Consider the following 16,037-nt stretch of genomic DNA (forward strand, 5'->3'; position numbering starts at 1 on the left):
CTGCTACTGTTACCTGCTTTAAGTAAAGGATCTGAATATTTATCCATTCATGTTGCAGCCAAATTATTAAAATGTACACAGACTTCATTAATGCCCATCACATCATTACTTCCTTTCATATGCAACGTTCAATTTGATTGATTACAAATCTCATGCCAGTTTTAATCCTCTGCCAGTTGCTTGTCAGTCTGGAATGAAATGAATAGAAACCACAGCTTGTCTGGAGGTTCAAAAGAGTAAATTTAAAAATGCCAGACACTAAGGCAGTCTTGTAGACAGAAGCTATAAAAAAAAAGATTAAAAAATAGTTGTCACCTACCAGAAACTCACCAAACTTATCAAAAATGATTGCAGTACATACATTTGATAATTAATCATAACTGTCAAACAAGGTTTTAGAGACACCAGACAAGTGCAGGAGTTGTGCGGTGGCCCCGGTTGACAGTACTGGCTTGTCAATAAGGCATTGCACGTGATAGAAAGTGACAGTGAGCTGTGGTTATATTTAGCACAGAAAACAGCTCCGCCAGAATTTAGGTTTCAGTCAGGACTGAACTTAAAGGGATAGTTAGGATTTTGATATGTACGATGACGATTTTGATTATATAGGGGAGAGGTGTACAGTGTGAGGCACATGTTAATATAGTCAGTGTATTACCTTCAGTACTGTAAATGATGGCAGCAGGAGTAACGATGAAGGAAGCTGAGTGGAACAAAATGTATTTTTGGCAACGTAAAAAAAAAAGTGCATGCTATATTTAAAATTATTTTACAGCTATACCTTGCTGTCAGACATATAAACCAAATATCTATGAGGGGTGGAAGAAATAAACTTAAGTGATAAAATATGCAAGTGAATAAAAAGTGATTTTTACCCATCTTGCATTCATCTTTTTATATTCCACAGCACAAAAAATGCCATTCATCATTTAAGGAAATGATGGAAGTAATAAAAATAATTGAAAAAAAATAGAAGTGATGGAAAAGTTTGTCGGTGGATTATGGGAGTGATGGAAATGTATGCAAACTAAAAAATGGATAACTTGTCAATTATTTGATAAACTTGCTTGAAATTTCATTTGAAATAGTGTTATGTTGATAATCTGCTGTCTACTATTCATCATTCACAACACCAAACTGACATTTATCATGGATTTTCTGTTACTTCCCTTCAAAATGTCAAACCATGACAACTGACTACCTGATCGAGTTTTTGAGTCTGAACTTGCAGCCTGGCCTGATCCTTCTTTATAATGTTGAGTGTTTTATCCAGCAACTCCTGGTCCTTTGATCAGTGCAATGAGAAATAACAAGTAAGGCAATATTGCCAACCCTCCAAATTTTCCCAGGAGACTCCCAGGATCGCAATTCTTCTGTTTGTCTCCCACTTTATGACAAATTTCCTCACCAAATGGCAACTTTGGCAACTTTATTGACTTGTAAATTTTCTTCTGAATTGACATACATCATGTAATTAGCGGTACAGTTCAAACAGGATCAAAAATAATTTGTCTCTAGACTACAGTTCATATCTATTAATTGTGACGTGACTTCAGCTTTCTATTATGACTCACTGGATGCACCAACCCAGTATGGCTGCTGCTAAATGCTAGTTTCACATTAGCTATGATGCTAACTGGTGCTTCATTTTAACTGGAAGTAACAAATTGTTTACTGTAAACAGTGAATGGTAGTTGGGTTTGTAAATGATGAATGGTGAACAGTATTATCAGAGAAACACTGTCAAATAAAATTTCAACAAGTTTCTGCAATTAATCCAGTTTATCACCCTATTTTTCAATTCTCATTTAATTTCATCAGTTCCATCATTAATCTGTAACCATGTTCATCACTTCTGTTTTTTCCTTTTTTTCAGTTATTTTTTTTTCTAACTTCTACCCTTGAGGACATTTTCCTTACATGATAAATTTAAGCATTTTTGTGTTGTGAAAGATGAATCATTAATGTAAGACAGGGAAAATTATGTTTTGTTTTTGTCTTATCATAACTGTTTTCATCAAATCAGTATTTGAGTCAGATTCATCACCACCATTTTAATCAATTTTTGTCACTTACACCCCTCATAAATATTGTTCTCTCTTTGTCCCAACTTTCCTTTTGAAACATATTTTTAGGTGGCCAAAATACATTTTGCTGCTGACCACGTCCACAGCAGTACACTGTTCAACTTCCTACACCGGTTCTCCTGCTGCTTCTCCAAACTGCGGGCGTGTTAACCGCCATCTACTGTAGTTAACACTCTGACTATGGAGAAGTACCTCATGCAACCCCACTTCAAGTAATCCAAACTATCCGGTTAAGATGAAACACAGCTGGATTGCTAAATTTTACGTGTGTGGTTCTTGGATGTTGTGTCAAGCTGAGGACTTTTGACATGCAGCTTCAGGAAGCAACTAAGCTTCTAATTATGATGCACACTCAGAGCAGGCAGAGAGCTGCAATCACCATGTGACTGATCTGAATAGGCCAGCAAACTGATGTATATCAGTGTGTGACTGAGAGAGGACAGAATAGATCTGAAATAAATTGGTATGTATTAGCATCTCTCTACATCCCAGCGCTTGATAGAGAGCAGAGAACACGCAGGGAGAGAAGAAACAGAGAGGAGGCGGAAACCTCTCCTCTACTCCATTACAGTGGTAATTAACGGTTGATAAGCAGCCTGATGGAGGCCGTTCAGTCCGATTACACGTGGTAATGACCTCCAGTCCTGCGGTGCTTCACTTATTATTATTTTTTATTATCTGCCTCAGAATGATAAAGAAAGCTAATTTATGATTTTCCTCAGTTTTCTGCATCTGGGAAATTGATTTATCATTTACGGGGGAAAGCCGTAGAAAATGTAAAGGGATTGCCTCCCACCCACAATGCAATTCACTGTGAAAGGAAACAGAAAGCAAGAAGAGCTGCTGTTTTGGACAAAGCGGATGACAGACAAACAAAGCACTCAAGGCTGGAGGCTTCAAGGGTACATAACTGCCTTACTGGATTGTGTTTCGCAGCCGCTGCTGCTGTATTCTGCAGCCCTCGAGTCACAGAACAAAAGTATAGAGACCAGTGTCCTTATCTGAAATCTCTTCATATGTTTTGGCTTTTTTTTCCCTCATTTTAAATTTTCTTATTTAACAAATGGCTCCACCAGACAAAACAATGTCAAATGTGGCACAATCACTGCCATTTCTAGACTAAATATTCATGAATAGATTTCAGTCAGTTAAATTCTAAATGGTGATTAATTGATTAATGTGGAATCATTAAAGAGAGAGTTCCCCAAAAAGTTTGGTCTTCTCTTCTTCTAATTCTGCAAGAGACATTTTCATGTTTGGTTCTTCAAGGCTAACTTGAAGCTGTTTATCTTTCAAAGTGACTGTTGCGAGGAGTTTCTTTGTTCTTTTCCATTGTCCACATGCAGGTGTTTCTTCACATCCAGCTTTAATTTCTTTATTTTTTGTCTTTGATTCACCATCTGTGTATTATTTGGTTGAATTAAAGGGTTTTGCATTCAAGTGTGTGAGAAACCAGGTGTTTACTAAAATTGAAGTTCAAACTTTTCTTCAAGTAATGACAGTTTCTGTGGAACATGTTCTGTTTCAAATTGGAGCTATAGCTAACCAAGACTATCGACTGGGAAAATTTAGAGGAGAAGGCACACAGCAGTACCAGAGATGTACCATGTACATTTAGTTTCCAAAATATTAAAACTTATTTTTTCCTTTGCTTTAGGCTACACGTGTTTGCAACTGGAAATCAGAGTAATTAGTTCAGGCCTACAACAAAAAGTGAAAATTAAAATGTTTAAAACAATCTTCTGTTCATTTTTGTCTGTCTCTTTTTTGTCTTAATACCCTTGTTGATATTATTTTATTCATTTAACTTTTCTTTGTTTTCTTTAATTCAGCCATTTATTTATTTTGTTTTATCCCGACTGTTTAGCTCTTGTTCCCAGAAGGGATTTTTCTTTGTGCTTGGTGATCTATAATTTTGTTTGGTTTCTGCACATTTTGTTCATTTTGTCAATAAATAACTGATCAAAAGAAAACAAAACAAAACCCTTATTCATCTTTTTGTCAAAGCCACTGGAAAGGGGCAAAAGAGCCACATATGGTGCTGGAGCCGCAGGTTGCTGCTCCCTGTTCTGTTCATTTAAACCAACGGGTCTCCAACTTGTGATACAAGTAAATCAAATGAGGGTTCATTGTTGCATTTCTTTTGGAAATATCCATTAATTTCACTTAATTCTGGTCAAGAATTATTTTTTTTCTAGGTTCCTTCCATAGGACTCTCTCTCCTGAACTTGTCTGTTTGTCACTTTAAATGAAAACAGTGAAATATTTGTAGGCGTATCATCTCTTTAGTATATTTTCAGTTCAGGATAATTTAGCATTCATTTTAAAGCTCATAATTTACAGAGGTTTACAGAACTTTACAGAACTAACTAGTGCTATTGCTTTATTGAAAATGTTTAACTGAAAAAAAAAACATGAAAAAAATAGCCAAATGACAAAACATAAAATGAAAGTAAAATATCTAATACAAATAAGTGCAAAAACAAGACATCTACTAAAAAAAAACTAATAAATGAAAATATATGTAAAAAAAAAAAAAACTCTAATAGTGTTAGAATGAAAACCAGCAAAAATGGATAAAAGTGATTATTAAAACACCAAACAGTGGTTTGCAAAATAATCAGTTGTGATGAATTTGTCATTTCTAGTCAATATTCTAAAACGTGTTCCAAACCACAGGTACAGTCCTCAGAACTTGATTAGAAGGAGGTTTTTTAAATCTGTGTGAGTCAAATGACATGAGGGATCCCTGCCCATGTGATTAAAATGGCCTGTGCAGCTTTTTTTTTTAATCCAGTATATTTTCCTCATTCTCTGATGTTTGACGACTTATATTAATATGAGGGCTTTTTGGCCCTGGAGTGCATGTGGGTGTGTGTATATGTGATTATACAGAGCTGCAGCTGAAACCGAGGACAGAGGTACTTTACCTCACATGACTGCAATCAGAACAAAATGATGAGTGAGAACTACAGTCTTCACACGCATAACCGGGTCATTCAGCAGTACGACTTGGCTGTCACACAGAGGATTGTGTGAAGGGACGTGAGACAACAGATTATTGGGGTGAATGTCCATGCATACCCACAGGCTGCACCATCATCCAATTACATTTTTTGCAGCAAACCTCATCTCTTTTCTTTCTGCTTCTGCACAGAGACATGATCACAACATTTTTTTTTCTCTGTTGAAAGCAGAGTTAATACAATGACTTAAAAAAAAAAAAAAAAAATCCTGATTTTAGTGTCTCAAATGCAAATATTTTCTGTTTTCTTTACAGTAAACACAATATTTTGAGACATTTGAGGACATCATACTGAGCTTTAATCGTTAGTTGCAGCCAAGGTTCACAGGTGTTTTTCTCTTGGTCACAGCAATCAATGAAACATGTCTCCTGCTGTTCTACTGCTGTCTTTCTACATACCCATTTTGGCAAAAAGACACTGACATGACTAAATTGACAAAGGGACACCCATCCCTTCGAGCTCAGACGAAAGAATAATTTCCAAGAGTAGGAGAAAACGTTAGCATAGCTGTCACAGGCCATCACAACGTGTCACGCTCACGCAGGACAAGAATACCGAGCTGGAGGTGGCAGGGAGTCAGGCAGTCAGCCAAACGTTAGTCTGCAGGACATGAATACACAAAGCGGTGGACAGTCAGTGGGCCTGATCCACTCGCTGATTGAAGCAAAGTGTGCACAACTTTGAATGAAAATCTGGAAAATGCCCTGAGGTCATCAAACTCAGTGGAAACTGCAAACAGACAGGAGGCATCATTAGCGAAATGTCCCATGCTACTTCCACATGACGGCGGATATTTCATACCATGGTTGTAGATAATAAACAGTAAACACAGAAAGATGCTGTGCTGCTGCCATAGAAGTGCTGACTGAAATTACAGCATGCATGGGAATAAATCACAAAACAACAGATTTGTGTATATTTATCACTTTCCCTGTGATGATCTGAATGTCTTTAAACTGTTTAAATAGTTTTGTATGATATTATATGTTACTTTGATATATTTTTATACATGGAGTCCAAGAAGTCAAGGGAGTTAAGACCCAAGTCTCTTTCTTCTGTAGAGTTATTCTTATTTTATTTTTGTTTGTGTTTTTCAATACCATTTGCTATGCAAAAGAAAAATGTAAAATATGAAATACCTTTTTTTAAAATGATTTTCTTTCACAAAAAATAACTTTTTCGTTCAGATTTTTGTTTGAAACTGAGTTTATGTTGAGTGTTAAGTGTTGATAAAAAATACATTAAAGAAGGGAGACTAAAATTGTTGTATAAATATTTAAACAGATATGTCAAAATAAAGAACAGAGCTTCAATTTGAAAAACAAACCCAAAAAAAACAAAACAAAGTATTCTGGGTGTCTTGAAAGAGTGACAAATTTGATCAAAATGTGACCCTTGGTGGCAACTAAATAAAACTCTGGCAAGGAAAGAGGAGGAAACAAGGAAACTAGACCTATTCAGTCCAGCACTATTAGGTTTAGATGGGAAATGTGGGCAGTCACTACAATATTCTCAGCACCGTCTGCAGCTGCAGCAAATTTATGTATCACAGCTGCCCAGTCAGAGGTGTGGAGTCAAGAGGTGTCTTCATAGTAAGTTGCTGACTAGTTTGTGAAATACATTGCTGGAAGGTTAATAAACAGTGACTCCATCATTTTCATTTTTCAATATGACTCTGATTTAACCCTCTCCCTGACAACTGTCATGTCACATCTGTTTCCTATGCTAGCAAGGTATATAGCTATAGTTTGTCAGTACAGTCTATAACATAGCAAGGTAAGTATGAAGCTGTGTTTTGATCTGCTCCTGTTTTCACTATTTAAGTTTCTGCATTACACTGTTAATAGAATCTCAGCACTTCTTGTAGCTGTGTCAAATTAAAAGCCCTTTAGCGTTTTGGTGGACAGAAACCCTTCATTATGTAATAAGGCTTTTATTGTGAAACATCTGAACCTGTTGCTGATAATTCATCTTCATTCAACTACATTCATTCATGAGTTCACCTTGTGTTTCATTTGGGAATGACTGAGTCATGTGCAGCTGCTAGTGGTAAAATTTGGTATTTGGGTAAATATAGAACCAGTTTGAAAGGTTTTGCATCATCCTAACCCTGGTCTCTCATAACCAGACCTCTCTCCACAGTGCTCAGTGCAGCTGTAGATGAATCTGATGAAGTACCGGAACCACAGATCTCCAAGATCTTGCAAGAGTGAACATTTTGACCAAAACCAATGAAAAATCATGAGAGAGAGATGCAAATTTGGGGTTCTCTTATAAACCCAACCAGCACCGCAGCAATGGCAGCACTGCAAGACGGCAGGATACACAAGTTTATCTAAAGGGAAACGCTCTGCCTTGTTTGCATTTCTGGTGTGGAGCTAAGCCCAGGATGCAGCTACAAAATAGTGCTGAGAAGGAGCTTGTTTTGGTGGAACACTTGCACAGTGGGTAGTGAGCTATGGTATTAAAATGACTACATCAAAAGAAAAGGTAACAGCTTCTAGCTTGTTTACATTTGTACCATCACGATCCAAGCACTAATTTACCGTTTTCAGTGTGTAGGTTGCAGGGAATTAGAAAACGTAGATATGGGATACCGCCTGAAACCAAGCAACCAATAGCAGGCTTATACGTGCAGTGTGCATCTGGTGAGTCAGACTATCCAAAACCTCACATGAATCTGATTTTTTTTTTTTCTTCAAATATACTCATTTGCCAGATTATGAGGCCTACTGAAGCAGTCTAATCCACCAGTCATGCCATGCCAATAAATTCTACTTTCACTGACCTTCAGATTGTTCAGTTTGTTGAAACAGTTTCAAAGAGGTGTTGTTTAATTTCAGTCTCTTTGGATGCTGTAGTTTGTGGTGCTGTTGAATTATATTCCATTATACAGAACTGTGGTTGTTTTGTCCATCCTATTTTCATCAATTATGGTGGACTAAAACCTAAAACACATCACTTGCCCTGACAGTGAAATCTGTTTTAGTGAACTTTTAGAGAAACCCTGCTAACTATTAAATTGATAGGACCAAAAATATACCCTCCCTGGCAGAGATAAAAATATACAAGAGTCACTGTTTCTTTGTAACGAGCTGAAGGCTCACCAGGCCACTATCTAATACATACATTTTAACAAGGCTACACAACTTGGAAACAAAGTTTCACTGATCAAAACCAGCCTGGAGCTCCAACTGCAGAATGTTCCCACCCAGCATTTTTTTTTTTTTTTTTTTTTTTAAATCCTCACTCTGCGGTTCACCTTTTTCTGTCTCACTTGGCATAATTGCATAAATTGGACCTGCGGTAGCGCTGTTTATCTACAGTTGTTCCATGACAGTTTTGAATCCATCTCTGCAGAATATCGCATTTTGACAACCTCTATTGTGGAATATTTTGAAGGAGAAATGTATTTATAGCAATAAAATCATAAAGTGACCATGATGTGCAATCATCAAAGAAACACGTTACCTTGAAATACTCACTGCAGCTGGATTGTTCCTGATATTGAAGTGTCTCCATTTTGGGCCAGATTAACTTTTAGATTAGAAAGATTGTTTATTTATCTTTTAAACAAAATAGCTCAGCGTAAGTTCAATCAGGAAGACCTTCTATTACACTGCTTTCATTCATAACTTTCCTTTACTCCAGCTCTCTCCTCCTATTCCCTCTAATCAGCTGTTTGTGGGCGTTCACCTTCGTCTTTACTATCAATCAGATTTTGCCACGGTCGCGATAGCCAGTAAATTTGCTGCTGCCAAACTTAAATCGCCTCTGTCTTTGCACCATCAGTTGTCATTCAGTCGGTCGTGCGACCCTCCTCCACCCCTCTCTCCTCCAGTCATTGGACCCAGGTAGCCACAAGATGTTCACCTCGATCCTCCCTGAAGCCCTCTCCTCCAGTCTTCAGGTCCAGGCAGCAGGAGTCCAGAGCCACTTCACCTCACCAGTCTCTGCTTCGCACCTCTTCACCACCACCACCAGTATCTAGACCCCGGGGGGGTTCTCTTCTCTACAGCTTCATCACCCCCATTTATATAGTATAGACATATTGTTTCACCTCATGTTTCATATATCATGCATGTGCCAACAAACCATTTCTCTTTTACTAAGTCTCTCCTGATTGAAATGTAATTGTAATATGCTGTAGTGTTAGTAATCAAAATAGATATGCTATGCATGCATGCACACACCCATACATAATGCCACGCCCACATAAGCAGAAAGAGGATGTAGATTAATGCAGCAGCACCCAATGTACAAAAACACTGCGGAGGTTATTGGGATTTTCTTTTTTTGATTTCATTAAAGTATTCAGAGAGGACGCTCCATGTGCACACTGAAACACGTGCATTAATGTCACGCCACAATACAGCATGTGACCCTCAGTTCTGTCGGAGCCAATTAAAGGATGAAGGAAATTAGTGTAAGATATCGTGAGCGAGACACAGGCGGTTAAATTAAGATGGAAGGCATCTCATTATTAATCATGGCTTCATTAATCAAGGCAACTCAAAGGTAAGCATGAGGACATATTTAGCAGATATACATTGAAGAGGAAAAGCATGTGGTACTTAATAAGAAAGTCCTTGTGAGGATAGAAAGATTAACTACTAACGCCTCATTTGTCTTCAATCTGAAGAAACAACTAATCATTGCAGCGAGTAATTATTACCATTTTTAAAACCTTAGCTAGCTAAGTATTTAAGATTTCTCTAACTGAGAGAGAAATTCTGAACATGCTGAGATTTAATGTTTGCAATTATATCGTAATTAAAGTAAAGCCATTGAAGAGCTCAGCTGGAACACTTTACTTTTTTTACTTTACTTTTATTCCCCCTTGTGTTCCATCAGGAAAAGCTGCTATGAGGATGAACATGAGCACATAGCGGTGGTGCTTTGAGCTAAATGGTAAATATCACCATGCTAGTATGCTCACAATGACAATGCTAGCATGCTGAGAAAGTTTATCATGTTCACCATCATACCTCAGCGTGTTAGCATGCTAACATGTGCTAACTAGCAAACTCAAAGTACACCTGAGGCTGATGGGATTGTCGCTGTTAAGCATTATGAGCCAAAATCATGACATCATTTCCTTCGATAGCTGCTGTTTCAGTAGTTTTTGTCTGAGAAAGAGGAATTCTAATAAGTTGCACAAAGGATGTTTGTTAACCACAGAGGCCTGCTGCTTCAGTCTGATACATTTAACACTTGTATGTCTTTCTGACAAAAAACAAAATGGGTTCCTGGAGTTTGAATTCATTATTTTCAGAAAATCACCATCGGCCTATGTGCCACAAAAAATTGAGACCTTTGTGAATTTTACATTGATATGGATACATGCTGTTTTAGTTTGTTAAACTCAGTGTCTCCCAATGTTGTTTTTTCAATCGTCTAGTTGTAACTTCAGCTTTCTAAAATCTTCTACAGTATTCGCTCCCATCTCTCCTGCTGTCACAGCAGACATGTCTGAACTAACCGCGACCCTTCAAAACAGCCATGCACTTGTCTCTTCTGTCGAGCCGTGACATTTAGATATACTATATAGCATAAATATTGAATAGACTTCAATATTTAATTTGTTTTCAAACCTGTCCTTACCCGTACTGATGAAGCACACCAGACAACATGCTTGAAGAAGGCTCTGTTCCAAGGCTGGATTTTTAGTTATTAGCATTGTCACGTGTCATTTGGACTTTGAATGAGGTTTTCTTACTTCTCAAAAGGAACCCAGAAGTTCAGGTGTCACTTCTGTTCTCTTTTTGGCCATAAACCAAAGTACTGTACTCACTGAAATTTTGACCTGATGATGGCCTGGATGAAAAGTTACGGGTTCAACAAATTATTACAATTTATCCTGAAGGTCATCTGACAGTGTCAGAATTTTAGGGCGATCCATACAGTACTTGGTGCAGGGTTTTATACCTTTTCCAAAGTTGAACTGAAGTTTTTCCAGCACCTTACAGCTGTGGTAAATTACACATTTCTACACATATGCCATGAATGATTATTCCACTTTTTCATTACATTAAATTTTGTTATTGTCCTATAAACAAGAAAAATTGTGTTTTGTGACAGCATTTTACAAAAGAGTGACAAATAGAAACACACAACTAAAACATGATAAAGTGCCTTTGAAGGTTCCCTTACTGTGGACAAAATGTGGTAAAGGGCCGTGTAAAGACAAAGTATGATAAAGTGCCCTCAAAGGTGTTCTTTCAGCGGAGAAAATGTGGTCAAGTGCACTTTAAGGTGCTCTTCCAGTGAAAAAAAGGCAATGCAGTGCCATATAGGTTGCCCTACATGCTGGAAAATTATTTGGCCTCTATGTGGCTTAAAATGGTTAAATAGTTCCCTGTGTGGTTTTATTACAGAGTTGAAGTAGCTCTTGTACAATAAAACAATGTTAATTCAAACCAAGTATTGGAACTCTGTCATCTTAAATGCCTCATGACTGACTTCTGCTGGTGTCCCGCCACATACAGGTGCTACCCTCTTGATTTTTTCACCCCTGCCCCTCAGACAACCTGAATCCACTACTGAGCTTGGCTAAAAAATGTTTTATGGATGTGTAAAAGCTGATTTCATGCACTAAATTTAACAGTTGATGGTCAACTGCATGTCTGTATATTTGCAATCAGAAGATGTAAATACGTCATGCAGCCAATCATTCATTTCACACACACAGAGTACAGAGTGAATCTTGCCCGCCATTCTGCAGCCGGTCAAGATTTCTGACTTTTCAAAGACGTGATGTAACCATGTGAAACATTTCTCGTCCAACCAACTTCCACAATGAGTGCCTCCAGCAAAAGTGTGTGTCACACGAGGGCGGAGACCCATCTACATCAATCTGATCTGAGAAGAATGAAACAGGACAACACAAAAGAGATTAGAGAAGAAAAATGAGAGAGGAGATGAGAAGGAGACAAGAAAGGCCTTAAGATTACAAATGCATTTCAGACAGTAACAAAGACGATGATGAAATAAAGAGCGGGAGGAGGGAGAGAATATGGCGGAGGAATTTGAGTAATGAGAGAGGAGGGGTAGAAGCGAGATGGATGGCAAGATCACACAGGAGTCACTTTGTTTAATGCCACCTTCATGGAATTTGGAAACATCCTATTAGCAACATTATAAATGACTGAGAAATAATCTAATAAAAGTGATTATCAAAGCTAGTTTCTCTGTAAACTAATATTTTCTCGCTGCCTCTGCCTTTCACACATAAGGAAATGAGATTACAACAATTCCACAGTTAATTGAGTGCCAAGTCGTGGCTCCAGTTATGATCGGAAGCCTCCAGAATTTGTTAGGAAGTCTGCAGTGACATGTTATATATATTCAGCTTGTGTAGAGAGGGAAAAGATGGGAGCGGAAAAAGCACAGGGGAATATAAGTTTAGGATGTGAAGAAGACATAAGGCTGGATGCTATATGCTGAATCTGCTTTAGGCAATGTTGTCCTTTGGTGACCCCAGAGGCATCAAGCAATAAAAAATAAAATAGAATAAAAAATGAAACTATGAAAATCATCTACCAGAAAATGGAATTTAACATCAGTATCCTGCTCACTCTTGGCAGCAAACCCAGACATATTTGGCAAGTCCAATTTTCCCTGCACAGTGTGCATAAATACTTGTGTTGGTACAACTGGTGACGCTTTATACTTTTTAGGAAAATGTTCCTCTTAGGTTAAAGTGCGGTTCCTTCATATGAACCTTTGCCAAAGGGTCCAGGTAGACTTTCAAAATAAAGGGAAAAGGATTGGGGACACATCATTAGTTTAAAGTAAGTATGCTACTTATGTAAGTTCATAAATTATAAGTTGCAACCAATTCGATCAATACTTCCATGAACGCTGCTCGCTGTTGTCACACCTAAAACCACACCCGTAGTTGCCAGTAGTCCCTCTTTGGATGCTGATTGGCTGCACCACTTTTTGTGGGGACAAAAATGGACAACTTAAAGACTGGGAAAGGCAGGGTGCAACCTCCTGACGTCTTGTTGTGACATCGCTAGGCAACCAGCCTACAGCCAGAGATATTACTGGACAAAAGGATAAAGTTTGTTCATCAAGTAATAACTACAGCACTGTTGACTGGAACCTCTGTGGTCCTCGGCTGGCTGTCTCCACCTGCTGCCAGTCTTTATTTTAAGCTAGGCTAATCACCTCCTGACTCCAGATCCGTTTGTAGCACACAGACAGATCCGAGTGGAACTGACTGCCTCATCTAACTTCCTGTGATGTGGAACTTTACGTAAATAAAATCAACAAAAACACATCAATCACAGGCAAATGCATCTAAAATTGTACTCTAAACTAGTTTAAGTGTTATCATAAGCTTGATGTATCCCATTTCTGTTGCTGTCAATTTCGTATACTTTTGTGTAACTAACGATAAAGACATCTACTTTAGGTCAATCTATTGGTCATATATAATTTAGTTTTGTGTCTAAGCCTTTGCAGGAGCCTCAAGGTTTTTGATAGTCAGAAAATGAACAGTAACCCAAAAGAAAGTTATCAAGTTAAGTAAATGGTTTTCAAATTCAAATCTGTAAGTCTAAAAGAGTGAGAGAAAACTGGGTTGGACAAAGAAGGAATAGACCAAAATGAGAAGAATATGAAGAGGACAGACAGAGGAGAGCAGTTAATTGAGAGCAGTAGAAGAGGGAAATTATTCAGCATGAAGAAAGGAGAGACAGAGACAGGCGAGGATTTGAAAGAGAACCAAAGAAATCAAATGTGTGAACCTATTTGTACCACTATATTCTGGCTGCATCCGCCACCCGACGTTCTTAATGAAAGCTTTATGCACAAGTGGTTACAGATAGATCCTGTCTTTCTGTGCACCATCCAAAATAAGACTTCATGTGGTATCTGTCCCCATGGTAACAAAATATCTTAATATTCTTATTTAGTTCTTCAGGTGGTATCACGGTGAGTCAGGGCTAGAGTGTTTATTCATAAATTATAGCCACTTTTTCCTCTCTATAAGCAGTGAACTGAACATTATTTTGAAAATCAAAAAAGCCTGAAAAGGGCAAATTAGCAGCTCGCATGGACACAGGGTTCTGTGTGTAGAGCCACTTAAACATAATGCTGTCTGAGATCTTTCTAAGGATTCATTCAGAATGAATATGAATCACTATGAATCCTTGTTTTTGCTTCATTTTTGTGAATTCATGCACCTAGTATACACATGTAAGCTGAAGTTCCTGTGCATGTGTGTGACTGCTGACTCATCTCAGAACTCTTTTAGGTTGTCAGCTATATCTCTTTTTTTCCCTTTGGTCTCTGTATGTGGATTGACAGTTTTGGGATAACTGTATTTTTTTTTAAGTTTTATTTTTTAAAAATTTGAATTTTCAGTTGCCATAAATGCTAAACTTCACCTTACGCCATGGTTCCTGGGACAAGTTACATTTGTTCCAAGCATCTTTCCACTGATTTTATGTGCAAATATGTGGCTTCATATGTGTGTCTGAAGTTATACTCACCGGCCACTTCATTAGGTACATCTTACTAGTACCAGGTTGGACCTCTTTTTGCCTTCAAAACTGCCTTAATTCTTTGTGGAAGAGATTCAACAAGGTCCTGGAAACATTCCTCTGAGATTTTGGTCCACATTGACATGATCACATCACACAGTTGCTGCAGATTTGTCGGCTACACATCCATGATGCAAACCGTTCCACCACATCCCAAAGGTGCTCTGTTGGATTGTGGAGGCCATTGGAATACAGTGAACTCATTGTCATTTTCAAGAAGCCAGTTTGAGATGATTTGAGCTTTGTGACATGGTGCATTATCCTGCTGGAAGGAGCCTTCAGAAGATGGGTACACTGTGGTCATAAAGGGATGGACATGGTTAACAACAATACTCAGGTAGGCTGTAGCATTTAGACAATGCTAAATCGGCCCAAAGTGTACCAAGAAAATACCCCCTCCACCATTATACCACCAGCAGCAGCCTGAACTGTTGATACAAGGTATCCAACAATGGATCCCTGCTTTCATGTTGTTTAGGCCAAATTCTGCCCCACCATCTGCAAATTGTAGCCTGAGTTTCCTGTTCTTAGCTGACAGGAGTGTAGACATCTCCTTCAAGGTTGGACATATGCAGAAGACCATCTCTGAATGCACATGTTAGTTGTAACGATGGTTATTTGAGTTACTGTTGCCTTTCTATCATCTCGAACCACTCTGGCCGTTCTCCTCTGACCTCTGGCATCAACAAGGCATTTACATCCACAGAATTTGATATTTTCTCTTTTTCTGACCATCCCCTGTAAACCCTAGAGATGGTTGTGTGTGAAAATCCCAATAGATTAGCAGTTTATGAACTGTTCAGACCAGGCATCAACAACCATGCTATGTTCAAAGTCACTTAAATCACCTTTCTTCCCCATTCTGATGCTTGGTTTGAACTTCCACATGTTGTCTTGACCATGTCTACATAGACTGAGTTGCTGGCATGTGATTGGCTGATTAGTTATTTGCTTTAACAAGCAGTTGAACATGTGTACCTAATGAAGTGGCTGGTGAGTGTACTTGGAGTTGTGTTTATTATAACCTTTTTCTTTTACTTTTAACTCTATACAACACAAACGTGAAGTGTTTACAGTCACAACAATAAAAGGCATGTGTGGAAAAAACAGTGATTATTCCTATTGTGCTTTGAAGTCTCAGAACCTATTTAAAGAACCAATATGAAACAATTGTGTGAGCGAGAATGACTACAGCAGACCAAACAGCAATTTGGAGCCATAGACTTGATCTTGAAAAGGTTGAAATCAAGTGGTCTGTGGTTGAAGTGAGTTGTTTTTACCTGAGCCCTCCTCTTCACTCGGGGAAGCTTGGGGAGGCTGATGTGTGGAACATTTTAAAAGGACAAAAACTTGCCACTGTGTCACTGTGC

The sequence above is a fragment of the Lutjanus erythropterus genome, chromosome 5 (genome assembly GCF_056507025.1).
Source record: "Lutjanus erythropterus isolate fLutEry1 chromosome 5, fLutEry1.hap2, whole genome shotgun sequence".
In the NCBI taxonomy this organism is placed as follows: domain Eukaryota; kingdom Metazoa; phylum Chordata; class Actinopteri; order Lutjaniformes; family Lutjanidae; genus Lutjanus; species Lutjanus erythropterus.